The 16,848-nt window shown below is 40.5% G+C and overlaps 1 protein-coding gene across 1 annotated transcript in view; it reads right to left on the bottom strand.

The window, feature by feature from the left end:
• The window catches only part of MTUS1 (microtubule associated scaffold protein 1), a 157,357-nt gene extending 143,134 nt beyond the window's left edge, over positions 1-14,223 (bottom strand). The window contains 2 exon segments of the mRNA XM_068532323.1: positions 6,534-6,647; positions 14,143-14,223. The gene's annotated coding sequence lies outside the window, so the exon portion shown is untranslated.
• Positions 14,224-16,848: the final 2,625 nt, after the last annotated feature.

Here is a 16,848-nt window from a genome sequence, read left to right as displayed (position 1 = left end):
AGCTCAATATCAAAAAAGCAAACAACCCAATCAAAAAATGGGCAGAAGACCTAAAGAGACATTTCTCCAAAGAAGACATACAGATGGCCAAGAGGCATGTGAAAAGATGCTCAACATCACTAATTATTAGAGAAATGCAAATCAAAACTATAATGAGATATTACCTCACACCAGTCAGAATGGCCGTCATCAAAAAATCTACGAATGTTGGAGAGGGTGTGGAGAAAAGGGAACCCTCCTACACTGTTGGTGGGAATGTAAACTGATACAGCCACTATGGAGAACAGTATGGAGGTTCCTTAAAAATCTAAAAATAGAGCTACCATATGATCCAGCAATCCCACTCTTGGCATATATCCAGAGAAAGAGAAAAACATGGTTCGAAAGGATACATGCACCCCAATGTTCATTGCAGCACTGTTTACAATAGCCAAGACATGGAAGCAACCTAAATGTCCACTGACAGATGAATGGATAAAGAAGATATGGTATACAACGGAATACTACTCAGCCATTAAAAAGAATTAAATAATGTCATTTGCAGCAACATGGATGGACCTGGAGATCATCATACTAAGTGAAGTAAGTCGGACAGAGAAAGACAAATATCATATGATATCACTCATATGTGGAATCTAAAAAAAAAAAAAATGATACAAATGACTTTACAAAACAGAAACAGATTCAGACTTAGAGAATGAACTTATGGTTACCAGGGGGGAAGGGTGGAGGGAGGGATAGACTGGGAGTTTGGGATTGACATGTACTCACTGCTATATTTAAAATAAAATGCCTTTCCGTGGGGCTGCGGGGGGAGATGTTTTTCCTGGTTCTTGTTCTATAATCTACATTCCAACTAACCCTTCCTACCCAACTGAAACCTTGAAGGCTGACTATGCCCACTACCATCTTTGATCTTATGGACATCAAACCTGCTCTACTTATGGAGATTTTTACATTTTACTGTAACATATTCACCTTGACCCTCCTAGAGGAGTAAGTCTCTGGCCATGACCCTATAGGGCACTATAGCTTCAGACCTAAACAGTCACCTTGAACAGCGGGTCAGCAGGACCATGTACCAGGTGCTTATAACCCAAACCAACAGACCCCCAAGAATCTAAAATATTCTCTCTCAGTCTAAGTCAGCATTTCGTCAACATTTTTTGGGTCAACTAAATATAAAGCACTCTTCTAAGTATTCCTGATAAGGGAGGTGAACAAAATTAAATTCTTACTTTTGTGGATATTACATCACGGTGTAGATAATTTTCAGAATCCCATAAAAAAGTAAGCCTTTTCATGAAAATCAGTAAAAAGAATGAGTTAAAACAGTAAGCCAAAGTTTCAGGATAGTACTGAGCCAACACAGAAGGGACTGTCTCTATGAAAGTAAAATAACTAAAACCTAACCACCATTTACACATAGTGTCTATCAAAGGCCACTGTCAAGCTTTGTACAACTGGGCTAAAGAAATGATTTGATGTAAAAACTGTGCATCCTTTTCATTTCTTAATTATGTACAGCTACTTAAAGAAATTACCCAAAAAATAGCCCAGGCTGTTTGAGGGAAATAAGCATAGACCAGGTGCGCAGGGTAGAGTTCAAAGCTAAAATAAAATCTTTTCCTGAAAGTGTTAAATGATCATGAACAGGGACATGTTTAGACTCTTTCAGACACTTGCCATATCCTTTCAAAGTCCACTTGGCGAAAAGGAAATAATTTTCCATTTGAATCACTCCAAGACCAATTGAAAAACGTCACTGTGTGTGTGTGTGTGTCATTATGTGTGGGTGCAGTTACGCAAGTCAGCACCTCACATTTTATCTCCCAAACTTCATTAAACATCGACTTCCTGTAGCCTTTACTTGAGAATGATTATCTGTGTTGGGCTTTCCACCAGCAAATATGAGTGCCTAAACAGAAGGTCAATGTATGTACACATGTAACTCACAGGGGCAGCCCAAGGAAGAGCCAACCTCCCTGAAGGGGCCTCCTTTCCAAGTCCTAACAGCAGACATTCCTTAGAAGTCACTTTGGTAATAAGAACTGTTGACCTTTAGGGCTAGAAACCATGGTTGATACCCAAGGCGTAACTGTGGTTTTATGGGACATTCTCTTCCCAGTTCTGATTGACAACAGGCCTCACCTCCTAGTTAAATTTCTACCTGGGGTTAACTCCATCTGCCCAAGAATTACCTGCCTCTATGTAGCTTAAAATAAGGAAATAGGATTCAAAACTTCCATAGGAAAAAAAAAATGTTTCAGAAAAACAAATATTAGTCGCTATTCAACATGCATGACCTTGCATTACTATATATAAAATGGGTATACTTTACAATGTATTGTTCTATAATCAAATGATTCAGATGATCGTTCAAAGGAATCTAATTAGGTTCTTTTTGAAAAAGCAGTCTGAAAACTATAAATTCTTATAGAAATGTAAGATACTGTTGTAATGATCTGTAACTGTCAATTTTCCATTTCTGCTACTAATCATAATGGCTTACAAGATTTAACATTCTGCTTTATGTTCTGTGGCTAGAAAATGGAAAAACAACAAACCATAATTCTAAGCTATGTCATTTGAAATTTTACATTTCCAAACTACCATGTGCCTTTGATCCCATTGCAGCAGCAATGTGAAGAAAATCCTAGCAACAGTAATTTATTACTTCTTATGGCATTAGAAGTAGTCAAGTAACAGTATCCTATTTGGAGTGGGGAATGGACCAGGAGGGAAGATCTGGGTCCTAGTCCTGGTTCCATAACTTACTCATCATAATACAAAACATTTATCCAAAGAGTTCTGCTTCTCAGTTTCCTCATGTATAAAACAGAACTCTCACAACCTGCCCTGTTTACCTCATAGGGTTGATGTGATAATTGAATGAAAACGTCCTTAATGTCGTACTTACAAGTTACTTTCCAAAAACATATGGTGCTGTTTTATTTCACTTTGTCCAAAAGATGAAAATTCAGCATTACCTCAATAATTATATATATTAATGGTAACATTTTAAAACCAAAACTCTCAAATATGAATGTTGTTGGACTAAGTTACAGGTTAAAAATTAGAACAGAGGATGGCAGTACTTTAAAATCCACAAGCGCTTTACTGATTCAAAGTGATGATTCAATTCTGAGTGCTTTTAGAATGTGCTGACAGCAAACTGGCAACATAATTTACAGACTTTAGCAAAGATGAAAGTATCTATTTTAATTTTTAAAAAAAATACAGCTCAAATATAAAAAAAATCAGCAACTCCACTAAACACAAACTTCCAAGAAAACCAAGAGGTAACAAAGGTGGAGTTGAAGAATAAATAATGAATAATCTCAACTGGTACTGGTATAAACCAATTCTTTTTAAGGAAGAGGGAAAGTTATCAGGCTCCTGTTTCTGGAATTTAATTCCCTACAGACAGCACCAGAGGATCCAAGCAACACCCCCAAAATTGCGTGGAGAAAATTAATGAAACTTCCTATCCATGAATCAGAAGAGGTTTAAAACAAGAAACAAAGGGAAATTCTTAGCATTTATACCTTTCATATATTGGGCAGTGTGGTAGAATAACTCCAGGAGACAGGTATTATCCCCACTGTCCTGAGGAGGCAACTGGGCGCAAAGGCATTGAGTTAACTTATCCAAAGCCTCGAAGCTAACATTGAAGAGCTCAGACACGAATCCTATTTGGTCTAACTTCAAAGTCTGTGCGCTCTCTAGTACATCCTTGTGCCAAATGTTCTGGATACCAGTAACATTTTTTCCAGTTCTATAACATAGTATGCCCCCAAGGTTTCATAATGGACATCAGGGTGAGCAAAATCTAGCTCAAGGTTGAAATACCTCTATTTGTTTTATTATTCCAATTTTAATAAAAACAAGAGCAAGCAGAGACAAAAAAACAATAACCAGCCCTGGAGGCTTCCACATATACCATATAAGTAGAAAACAATTTTCATTTGATTATGTACCTATACGGTTATAAATTTTAAATGTTCAGCGTAACAAGATGTAACCAACATTTTCTAACATAATAGTCACAACTAAGAGAAAAAACAGTCACATCTGCAATATAAAATCATTTAAAGTTTTTTTTATAAAAAGAGAAATGCAGGATTTTTCCTATCCCCATTCCCTTTTCATTGACTGGACCCATTCTTCTTATACTGGCATTAAAATGAATTAGTAACTCACTCTGCATAGTTGTCATTTAATATTTCCATAAAGCAACGCCAGAAATTTTTAAGCGTTAAACACAAAATTCAATACTTGAGAGTACTACATCAAATTCAATAACCAGCAATTCTAGTGAATCATCAAAAAGTTCTACAGAAACGCAAAACTACTCTGAAACAAATCTTATTAAAGGTATTAAGAGAAACAATCCCAGACTGAAAATTCATCTAAATCCCTCTTTAAAATGTAAATACATATTTCCCCAGACAAGAAACAGCCCAAGTCTCTATTCACGAGAAACTGTCAACTTGTGACTGTCTGCCTAAATGGAGAATGGAATAAAATGATCACAAGTGGAATTAATTCTGTACAAGTATTTGCACATGGGTATGCCAGATGTTCTGAGAATGGCACTTCATAATAAAACAGAATTATAACTCCGAAGGAATAGGAGCCTCATGCCTTCCAGCTCTATGGGACCCTAACTCCTAACGGTACAGTCTTCCAGAGGGACATGAAGTGACAGGCTGAGCTGCTTGCTGAGTACATCACAGTGGATGGAGGGGAGGGAGCACCAGGAGACGACAAGGAGGGAAGTCGAGAAAAGCAGGGAGGAAATTAATATCTCAGGCTTAAAAGACCTCTAGTAGCTGTGACTAACTGAAGAAAGAATTTCAAACTTCCATGCCATCAGAGCTCAGAGCTCTAGATGATTTATTCCAGGCTACATATGGTACAAATAATTATTCAAAGTACAATCTTACCCAGCATCATCAGGTTTAGACCCTATCCTCAAGAAGCTCATAAGAAGTAATAAAAAGATCTGGGAAAAAGTCACTAAAAAGCTTATCCAGAGAAAGTAAGTGAAACCACAGACCGTAGTGCTAAGTATCTTTTGGTGAGAAGGAAAAGAATAAGAGTGATTAAGGATCAGGAGTCTTTAGATAACCAAAAATGTCAAAAAAACTTTATGTCTACCTAAATTTGGTCAATGTAGTAAGCAGAATTTCCAATGTATGACACAATGGTAACGACTCAAGAGAATATGTCTAGTAACCTGGACACACTTACTAACTGTCCAAAACTGCCCTTTTCCCAACGGTGGAGGCTTTTCTGGCTGACTCCTCTGAGAACTGGAGCAGTTTTCCTTTTTTTTCCCCATATCTACCCTGCACAGTCTTTGGCCTGTAGAAAGTGCTCAATACATGGTTTGAGGCGGATGAAAATCAAACTTAAGATTCCAACAGCAAGGATTGTTACTCATGCCTTCTATTCATCACTTAACATAAAAACATAATCCTAACTGTACACTATGTATAAGTGGCCTGGTTCTACATATAGTGTCTAGATTGAAGACCCAACAAAACAAGCGCATTTTTCTTGGTAAATAAAAAAATTTACCCTTTGTAACCCATTTCTCCCATCTTTCTTACTCTCTCACCACCAAGACATCTGAAATCCTCATCTGAATTATAGACTATTAGGTTAGGTTAGGTTAGTAGAAGTGTGCAAACATGGTTCAACTCTATAATCTGCCTAGGAATAAGATGACTAGAGTGTAGCAGTTTACTGCACAAGAAAAAAGACTTTTTATAGCAGAGGGAGATTTAACTGGTAGCTATTCTGGTAAATACAACCCAATCAACTTGACACAGAGGTTGGGAAAAGGGGGTGAGTCCATGTGTGGATGTCATATCTTAGACTGCTTAGATCTATACTGGCTTCTATTTTTGTTCCATGAAGCTAGCCAAGGGAACTATGTTTTTAAAAGATGCAGTTTCAACTTGAAATCATTAATTGTTACCAACCATCAAGACAATCTACAAGATAAATATAAAAGGGAATTTCTCATTTGTCACTGAACACTGCTGAACACATTATATGACCTGCTTATCTGAAATAAGGTGAAGAAATATTGACTTTTCCTTCAGAATTCTGGTGTACGTAAATAATGCCCAAGTTAAATATTACCAAGTTTCCAATGCAGAAAAAGCATAGAAGATGAGTTAACAACCAACAGTCAAACGTGAACATTGCCATAAACATTAGTTAAGCTATATGTTTATTCACACAAGAATATATTTTTTCACCTCTCCTTCCTACTCTTTTGATAAGTGTGACTCTCTCCCAGAGGGGTTCCATCCTCAGTGCTAACTGAGGACACAAAATGTCCTGAAATGTTTTGGTTAACTGCAGAAGATCAGGGTAATTATGAATGATTCGCCCTCAAACTAAACACTGATTTTCTTTTCTTTGCATTGAACTTAAATATAAATTGACAAGGCACGAATTAAAAGAATGATAAGGTAATTTAAGGGCTTTAAAACCCTCTCTCCATGGCACCTTACCTAGAAGACCGATTCATTCCCAGCTGTTTTCTTCCTAGTCTCGGCTCTTCCTCTTGCTGTGTGCACACAGTAGGGGGATGGCCAGGCCTGCCCTTCAGCTCAGCACAGCTCTTACTGAAACATGAAATCAGTACAATTTCAAACGAAATGACAATACCTGGAAGAAATTTCCTCACAACCACTCTGCCCTTTCCAGCTAGCTTGAGAAACTTATGACCCACTCTTCATCTTCCTTCACTGCTCAAGAAGAATCTATTCAACCCTACTAAAGAAGTAAACGTTTCCTTGAAAGAAACCTTAACTGCCTTTAAAACTATCTATAGTTTTACAACTTCAAAATGAAACAAAAGTTTTAGGTTAGACTACAGGTAGGATGTGTGGTTTTTCTTTTACTCATGTAAGTAATGTGTACACAAAAACATTTATTAATTTAGATCTGGGCCTACTCGCAAGACCTAAATACAGTTTATCTTTAAGTAAATACATTTTTACTTCTCTTCAGTATGGGACTTAAACACAAGGCTAAGGAAAACCTACTAGCTTTAATGAACAAACAAGGCTGTTTGGGAATCAGATTTGTATGCAAGTATGTACTTCTAAAATGCTTGAAAGCTATTTACCTAAGTAAAATACCACTAGGTTCAACCTTGTTTACACTCTATAAATTTGTGGAGCAAACCATTTTTTCCTTGATTGTGTAAAAGTTAGACATCAGGGCAATCACAAATTGCAAATTTACTTATGGTATATGAAAATGAAGTATTATTGTATCTATCTACACAGTAAAGATTAGTCCCCAAATCTGTCATCCCCAAAATGGAAACGTCTTTTTCATCTGGAGCCAAGTGAACAAGAAAAAGTCATGCATTAATATCATGAATAACCACCCACATAGAAGAGTAATAACTGCTGATTTCAAAGAACACTGAAGTCATTTTAAAAAGGAAACTACCAGGCACTTCCCTAGCAGTCCAGTGGTCTCCCGCTTCCACTGCAGGGGGCACGGATTTGATCCCTGGTCGGGGAACTAAGATCTCGAATGCTGCGTGGTGCGGCCAAAAAAAAGGAAACTACCATTAGGGCAATCTTTTATAAAACTTGTTTAGAAGTAAATTGTTAGAAGTTGGCAAACTCAGTTCCTAGTTATATTGGACTGTCCCAAGCCAAGTTTGGAGAACCCTGATCAAAGCAGGCTTTTCTGAACCACATTTCAGGCTGGCTAATGTCATACCAAACCATTTAATCCTTCTTTTCCTGCAGGGTAGGATCACTCATTCTTGGTCACTCTTTATCTCCTGCGGCGGCCACAAGCCACTGCTGCCCAAGTACCTGCCAGCTAAGTGGTGATGGTCACTTCCGCCTAGGTTCACCTACCTCCAGAGAGTCTGGGCCCATTTCTAAGTACCTCCAAACACACACCACATACCAACCACATCCTCACAGCTCATATATGGGCCTATGGCTTATTGTTAGGCTAGAAAAGATGGGGAGTGAAAGGCAGGAACTCAGGCTCCTATGGAGAGCACTCTTAGTGAGGTCTTTAAACATCCTCAGGGTATATTTAAGCTTCCATCGTATGGAAAGATAACCCAAGTTTGAGAAATCTGGAAGGCTTTTTTTTTTCCCCCTCTTCAAATCAATAGTTTATGAGTAGTGTTAAAAATTAATTTGGAAAACATTTTAAATTACATATATATCTTATCAAACATCAAGAAAAGACTCATACTGGTTCCTTAAAAAACTAAAAATAGAATTACCACATGATCCAGCAATCCCACTACTGGGCACATACCCTAAGAAAGCCATAATTCAAAAAGAAACATCTACCACAATGTTCATTGCAGCACTATTTACAATAGCCAGGTCATGGAAGCAACCTAAATGCCCATCGACACATGAATGGATAAAGAAGATGTGGCACATATATACAATGGAATATTACTCAACCACAAAAAGGAACGAAATTGGGTCATCTGTAGAGACATGGATGGATCTAGAGACTATCATACAGAGTGACGTAAGTCAGAAAGAGAAAAACAAATATCGTATATTAACGCATATATGTGGAACCTAGAAAAATGGTACAGATGAACCGGTTTGCAGGGCAGAAATAGAGACACAGATGTAGAGAACAAACGTATGGACACCAAGAGGGGAAAGTGGGGGGGGGGGTGATGAACTGAGAGATTGGGATTGACATATATACACTAACATGTATAAAATGGATAACTAATAAGAACCTGCTGTATACAAAAATAAATAAAATAAAATTCAAAAATTCAAAAAAAATGAACTACCATACAGGGCTTCCCTGGTGGCACAGTGGTTAAGAATCCGCCTGCCAATGCAGGGGAAACGGGTTCAAGCCCTGGTCCGGGAGGATTCCACATGCTGCAGAGCAACTAAGCCCGTGTGCCACAACTACTGAGTCTGCGCTCTAGAGCCCGCGAGCCACAACTACTGAGGCCCGTGCGCCTGGAGCCCTGCTCTGCAACAAGAGAAGCCACCACAACAAGAAGCCCGCACACTGCAAACAAGAGTGGCCCCTGCTCGCCGCAACTAGAGAAAGCCTGTGCACAACAACAAAGACCCAATGCAGCCAAAAATAAATAAATAAACTAAATAAATTTATTAAAAAAAAAAAAAAAAAGAACTACCATACGACCCAGCAATCCCTCTACTGGGCATATACCCTGAGAAAACCATAATTCAAAAAGAGTCATGTACCACAATGTTCATTGCAGCACTATTTACAATAGCCAGGACGTGGAAGCAACCTAAGTGTCCATCAACAGATGAGTGGATAAAGATGTGGCACATATATACAATGGAATATTACTCAGCCATAAAAGGAAACGAAATTGAGTTATTTGTAGTGAGGTGGATGGACCTAGAGTCTGTCATACAGAATGAAATAAGTCAGAAAGAGAAAAACAAATATCATATGCTAACACAAATATATGGAATCTAAAAAAAAAAAAAGGTTCTGAAGAACCTAGGGGCAGGACAGGAATAAAGATGCAGATGTAGAGAAAGGACTTGAGGACACGGGGAGTGGGAAGGGTAAGCTGGGATGAAGTGAGAGAGTGGCATGGACATATATACACTACCAAATGTAAAACAGATAGCTAGTGGGAAGCAGCCGCATAGCACAGGGACATCAGCTCAGTGCTTTGTGACCACCTAGAGGGGTGGGATGGGGAGGGTGGGAGGGAGACGCAACAAGGAGGAGATATGGGGATATATGTATATGTATAGCTGATTCACTCTGTTATAAAGCAGAAACTAACACACCCTCGTAAAGCAATTATACTCCAATAAAGATGTTTAAAAAAAAAAAATAGAGATGAGGATGGGTAAGGAAAAGAAAACGAAAGGTGTAGGAGTAACTCTGGTTACTTAAGAATATAGCTATCCTGTGTATAAATACAGATAGTGAGTCTTTTGGTATCACTGGTTTGAATCAGCTGAAGACTGTTTTCTTCTTTTTCTTGAATGTCTATGTTGTGGTTGTTCAAAGGGGGGGGACATGTGAAATAAACAGTCATAATTCACAAAAAAAAAAAGAAAAGAACAAAAAAAGACTCATATCAACAATTCAGTATGGAGCTTCCGTGCTGGAGCAGTGGCTACTGCTAGAAAAATGGTACAGATGAACTGGTTTGCAGGGCAGAAGTTGAGACACAGATGTAGAGAACAAACGTATGGACACCAAGGGGGGAAAACCGCGGTGGGGTGGGGGGTGGTGTGCTGAACTGGGCGATTGGGATTGACATGTATACACTGATGTGTATAAAACTGATGACTAATAAGAACCTGCTGTATAAAAAACAAACCAAAAAAACCCAACTAATACTAAACTTTCTTTGGGTTATTTGTATGGAAATATGTTAATATAAATGTTTCAGACATTACATGAAATTTCTAAAAATCTTATATGTTCTGGTATAATAAGTCATAATTTCTGGTTATTACTTTAAAATGTATATCTCAGAAATAACTAAATTTCCTTGTCAATTGCATTATTATGAACTTTCTTCAAAACTTTAACCCTGGTCATTTTTAAGTCTTTTGTCATTTACAGACAGTTCTGGGTGTACTCTGATGCTTTTGCAAAAATGTTCCTATAAAAGGGTTTCATCTTCAACGAATTCATGGAAAAGACTCTGACAAGTACAGGTTTCTGGTAACTGACTATACTGCTGAACTGAATAAGCATTTTCAGAACTCTAATGGAAATCTGATGAATTCATAAAAGTGCTAACAAAAGATCAAGATGAAAAAAAAATTAATTACATGGGACTGAGTGAACTGATGAGGATGATTATAATTTTTGTGACTTTCTGTTTGAATTAAAAAAAAAAATCCCACAAGGACTCAGAGGCAAAAAATATACAAATCAATTTTCACTGCAAAGTAAAGGAGCTGTTACAGTGGAGGATTACTGGACTGAATTATGACATAGTAAGAGTATGTTTCGTGTTTGGTAATTGCAATCATTGTTGCTTTTGTTGTGGTCATCCATTTACAATGCTCGGTGTCAGTTAATTTATCTCTTGTAAAAATAAAATACAGTGTGTGTGTGTGTGTGTGTGTGTGTGTGTGAAAAAAAAAAAAAAAAAAGAATCCGTCTGCCAATGCAGGGGACACGGGTTTGAGCCCTGGTCCAGGAAGATCCCACATGCCGTGGAGCAACTAAGCCCGTGTGCCACAACTACTGAGCCTGCGCTCTAGAGCCTGTGAGCCACAACTACTGAGCCTGCGTGCTGCAACTACTGAAGCCCACGCGCCTAGAGCCCATGCTGCCCCAAGAGAAGCCCCCGCAATGAGAAGCCCACGCACCTCAACGAAGAGCAGCCCTGGCTCGCCGCAACGAGAGAAAGCCCGCACGCAGCAACGAAGACCCAACACAGCCAAAAAATAAAAAATAAAATAAATTCTTTAAAAAGTGTTAACATTAAAAAAAAACAATTCAGTATGAAACTACAATAATGAATATAAAAAGAAGAATTGTGACAAGATAATACTATAAATGAACTATTGACGATAAATGGATTGTGAGCCCAGTTTACATAATCACAGAACAGATCTGAAAGGCTCATTCCCTGGGATTTAAAACTTTCTTCTCAGATTTCAAAGAATGCTGTTCCTAAGGTTACATACCATGCACAACTATCTCTCATCAACAGAGCAATCTGTTTTGCAACAGTCTCTACTCCAAGACATGGAGATTCTCCTAATGGATTTGAAAAAAATGTAATTCAGAATTCTGGAGAATTCTTTTAAAAGTTATCTTGTGCCACGGTCATACATCATTCTTGGGCTATGATTCAGAAGAGTTAAAATTTTTGTTTTTGAGAAAGTCAACAGATTTGGCTACATTAAAGTACAGAACTTCTATAAGTCAAAGCTACTATAAACATGAGCTAAGTGTTTGTAAGACAAAGACAAAATTGGGGTGGGGGGGAATACCTGCATGACGAAAGGCAAAAGTTTACTATCAAAGGCTCTTATGAATTACTAGAAAAATACTAGTATCTCCAGGAGAAAAATTGGGCACTACATTCAATTAAAAGGGAATAAAAATGGAAAATAACGAGAGATTTTTTATGTTCAACATCATTTGGAATCAAAGAAATGAAATTTAAATAGTGAGATAGCACTGTTCACCTATAAGGCTGGCAATAATTATTTTTCCTTTGCAGGATGAGTCCCTGTATTAACAAAAATACAGTAACACAAGTACTCTCATGGAGTGGGAACTGGTGGGAACAAACTTTGGTAAAACATTTTTTTTTAGAAAGCAGTGGTCACTCTGTATCGATAGATCTTTGAGCCATCAGCTGTATTCCACAGGACTCCATCCTAAGGAAATACAGGAGATATATAAAGTTTTATAAAGGATATTTGTTGCATCAGTATATATTTAATAATAGTAATTGGAAATAAATGAAAAGTTCAGCTATAAGGAAATGGTTCAATAAATTGTTACATCTATACAGTGTAGTATTATGTAGTCACTAATATTATGTAGAACTGTAATGACATGGGAAGTTTCTCATGATATGTTAAGCAGAAAAGAAAACATCATGCAACAGTATTAACTACAGTTATACAGTTTTATATAAACTATATGTTGTAATAAGTCAATCTGCCATAGGTTAGCAAGTATAAAGAAAATACTGTGGGACTTCCCTGGTGGCGCAGTGGTTAAGAATCCGCCTGCCAATGCAGGGCACACGGGTTCGAGCCCTGGTCCGGGAAGATCCCACATGCCGCGGAGCAACTAAGCCTGTGCGCCACAACTACTGAGCCTGCGCTCTAGAGCCTAACTTTCCTTAGGGAATTTTGTACTTGAGGGGAGGAAAAAAAAAAATCAATAAAAGCACTTTATACATTGTAAAGCACTATACAAACAGGACATCATTGGTTCAATTTAAATTGCCCATCATTTCCTGCCCTAATTATCCCTGAAAAATAGGTTTGCCTACAGAACTGCAATTCCAACTATGCAATTCCTTTCAGGGTTAACCACACACTGTTATCTGAGTGAATCTAAACTCCCTAAGGAGGTCATAGGTTCCCAGGAAGGAGCTACTCTCATTTTTTAAAATTCCCCTGCCTCCTAGATGGTCTGCCTCCTTCCCTCCATGCCTAACACGCTCACCCTCCAGCCCAAGGGCTCAAGGTTTCATGTGAAGACGATTGAATTCCTATCACCTGGCAAAACACAAATGCTTTCATCTCCCCTGTTTCGCCTAAGACCTTATTCAAACAAAGAAAACAAAACACACTGGATTTCTTTTCTTAGTACACTGACTACTTGAAACAAACAGTAGTTAATGGGGCATGTAAAACTTCTGCAGGCTAAATGAAGAATTAATCTCTCCATTCTTACTCCAAAATAAATTAGTCCAAGTCAGAATCAGTAAATAACTTAGCAGAAAAGAGTTTATCTCTGAAAAAAAAAAAAAAAAGGACAAAGATTTATTTAAGGTAGGTAAACACCTAAGTCCACTAATTACTGTAGTCAATCAGGTGATCTTAGTTAAGAGTGGATTTTTCTAAAGAGCTAGAAAAGCACATGTGAACCGCAGGAAGTAATAAGACACAGGCGAGAGGACCTTGGGAATTACAGCAACCTCATTAATGCCATCTTTTCAGCCCTGGTTGCGTATGCTGAGAATGGGCCCAAGCGAACCGCCCAGCAGGAAGGCTGAGTGCCAGGCCCAGGGGGGTCCGGACGGGCCCAGGCGGGTCAAGTGTCTGGTAGGCGGCTTCCGGCTGCGAGCTTGTCAGTCTGCGTAACTAACTCTAAAGTAAATGCCTTCGGTCACTTTCAAGGTGACAGCTACGTGATCCGCATCCGTCCCTTCCGCACGAGCTGCGCTGCCCGCCCCCACCCCCCACCCCGTGAGACCAGCCCTCCGCAGCCTCCCCACCTTTCCCCCAACTTTGGCACACAAGGTCCCAGAATACCCGCCCCCTCCCTCGGAGCCAGTCCGGCACCCTGTGACGGTCGCGTTCAGGGGGTCCGCTCTGCACGCTCGCCCGCGATCCCCCCTGCGCACCGGCTGGGCAGCGGCAATCGACGCAACTCCGCACTTACCCGCAGCGCCTCGAGCCAACCCCAAGCCCCCCGGGGAGCCGGGAGACCAGCACTCCGAGCCCGGGCGCCCTTTGGACCCTCGGCGGAGTCGCGCCAGGCCCACCCGGGAGGCCCGGGTGCCACCAGTGCCCAGCGGGCAGCGCCTGCACCTGGGGACACACGGCTTGTCGCCAACTCCCGCCCCCGCCCGCCGCTGCAACTGCCAGGCGGGAACCCGGAGTCCGGGGCGCCCCAACCTCCCAGCCTCTCCGGCCGCGGGGGGTGGAGCCAGGGCGGGGAGCTCAGGAAACTTGTAAATAGCAAAACGCGGCCCCCTCTGCCCCCCTCGCCCGCCGCCGCCTCGCAGCTGGAGACAAAGGCCAGGCGGCAGCCAAGGGCGCTGCGCCCCAAGAAACTTGAAAGACGCGCGGGGCTGTACCTCGAGACACCGGCCCTGGAGGCTCCCGCCGCCCTCCGCTCCGCTCAGCTCGGCTCCGCTCTGCAGGTAGGCGGGCCTGGCCCGCCCGCCAGCTCCCTCCCTCCTCTCGCGCTCCCGGGTCCCAATCCCGGAGCCGCGCGCGCTCCCGGGCTAAGTGCCGACCCGCCCCACGCCTGCGGAGTCTGTTCCGGGCCGCGATGCACCTGTTGCCACGCGCGACGCGGCGCCCCGGGCTGCTGCCTGCGCACCTGGTAGAAGCGCAGGTCGGAGACCACACAGGCCCGAGACCTCACAGGTCCGAAACCACGCAGGTCCCCGCGGGAGACCGGGGCTCAGCCGTGCCCGGAGCTGGGGCCCCAAACCTGGCCTGCTGCCGAGTGGATCTTGCCTCCTACTCCCCCTCTTGCCACCTGTGTTTTCCGTGCGAGCTCCCGCGCTTCCCGCTAGCCGTGGGGCAGGGCCGCGAGGGCGGGACGGGGTGGGGATAGGGAGTGGGAAGGTGGCAGAATTATCTGGGCGGAGGTTTGCAAGGAACCAGCAGAGATTGTCTCTACGGAGTGTCCGACTCCCGCTGTCTTATCTTCGCGCTTCTAAGAGGTTTACCGGCAAACACCTATTAAAGGTTAAAGCCATGAGCTCCAGCTGTTAGATCTTCGAATAAAAAGTGGAAAGGAGGCTAGCACACCAGGGGCAGAAACGAGGCCCGACCCACTTTTCTCTAAACACAAATTACGTCCTTTTTGCTAAACTGAACAAATTTCAACCATAGCTGTCTATTAGGCCCATAGAATATTTTCATCTATCGGCATATTTTTAATACAAAGCTTTTCCAAAGGGGCTAGTCCACCTACGAGGGATGTGACATTATTGAACCATTAAATGTCGGGCAACTTGAGTCGAAATTTTTTTGAAATGTTTAATTACCTGGTTTGGATTTGCCAAAAGATTTTTAAGAGAAGTAAGTTTTTTTTCTGAGAATTCAGCTGAGGATACTGTAATTGACAAAGTTTTCTATACTATCAATATCAGATCAACTAACAGATGTATTGCCATTTACTGTTATAAAGCCTTTTCATGCGCACAGTGTTCCATTAGTTCTTCAGCAAGATCCAGTGGTATGTAGGTCGGATTATTACCTCCATTTTTCAAGTGAGGAAATGGAAGCTCAGAAAGGTGAAGCGATTTGCTCAAGGTCACACAGCTAGTGAGGGGCAAGCACAAACCCAGCTAACCTAACTCCTGATCTTTTCATTCCATTACATGTTGACAGTCCTTTGTGATTATTTTTAAAGAGGTACAGCATTAAACACCGTTGAATGGTTCTCCCTTATGCAAAAGCACCAAAAAACAAACCAAAATAAAACAAAGCACTAACATTGTTTCTGCAAGTCACCAGGCAAATATGCTAATTAGCAACATGCCTCCTCCCTAAGCAGAATACTCCAGTGTTAAACGTACCATTTAATCTTTATAACCCTCCTGTGACCCAGGTGACTTGGTCCAACCCCCCACAAGTTCTATTGTGTGGCTTAGTTATATCTATAAATATAGAACCTGTTTTACCTCATTTTTCCATGGTATAGATTGAAGGGAAAAAACAAAAACAAAACAAAACTTTCTCCTAAGTATTAAGAATCAGCTTTTGGGGCCATTGGGGAATCTGAAACTTAGCTTCTAATTGCATCCACATAAAAACAGAAGTTACCTTCTAGGGACATCATCTGGGATTCTGACAAGGCAAATATGCTTGAAATGGGGCCTGCTGACTTTTTTTTCCATCTTGGTTCTGGGCATGTTGCCATGTTCTTGATCTCTGAACTCTAATGTTGACCTGCTACAGACTCCAGGAACAATACTAAGGGTGATAATAACCCAACATAACTTTGTGGTCCTTTGTCCTAAAAAAAAAAAAAAAAAAAAAAAAGTTAGCATTTTTTTTCTCCATTAGAAAACTGCAAATTAAAACTATACTGAGAAACCATTTTTTCACTGCTCAGATTGACAAAGATTAGAAAGTTTGATAACCACTGTGTGTTGGCAGAAGTGTGGAGAAACAAGCAGTCACAATGCAGATTATGAATGTAAATTAGAATGATCTCCATCAAGGGCAATTCACAATACCTCACAAAATTATAAAGGCACATATCCTTTGAGCCAGTAAGTCTACCTATAAGAATTTATCTTACAACACACGTGAGAAATGGCAGGTAAGCTTGTCCATTTCAGCATTTTTAATAACAAAAGATTTTTTAAAAAGTACATTCATTAATAAAAGACTGGTAAATTAT

The sequence above is a fragment of the Eschrichtius robustus genome, chromosome 21, assembly GCF_028021215.1.
Source record: "Eschrichtius robustus isolate mEscRob2 chromosome 21, mEscRob2.pri, whole genome shotgun sequence".
Taxonomy (NCBI): domain Eukaryota; kingdom Metazoa; phylum Chordata; class Mammalia; order Artiodactyla; family Eschrichtiidae; genus Eschrichtius; species Eschrichtius robustus.
This window is presented reverse-complemented; position numbering and strand designations above follow the sequence as displayed.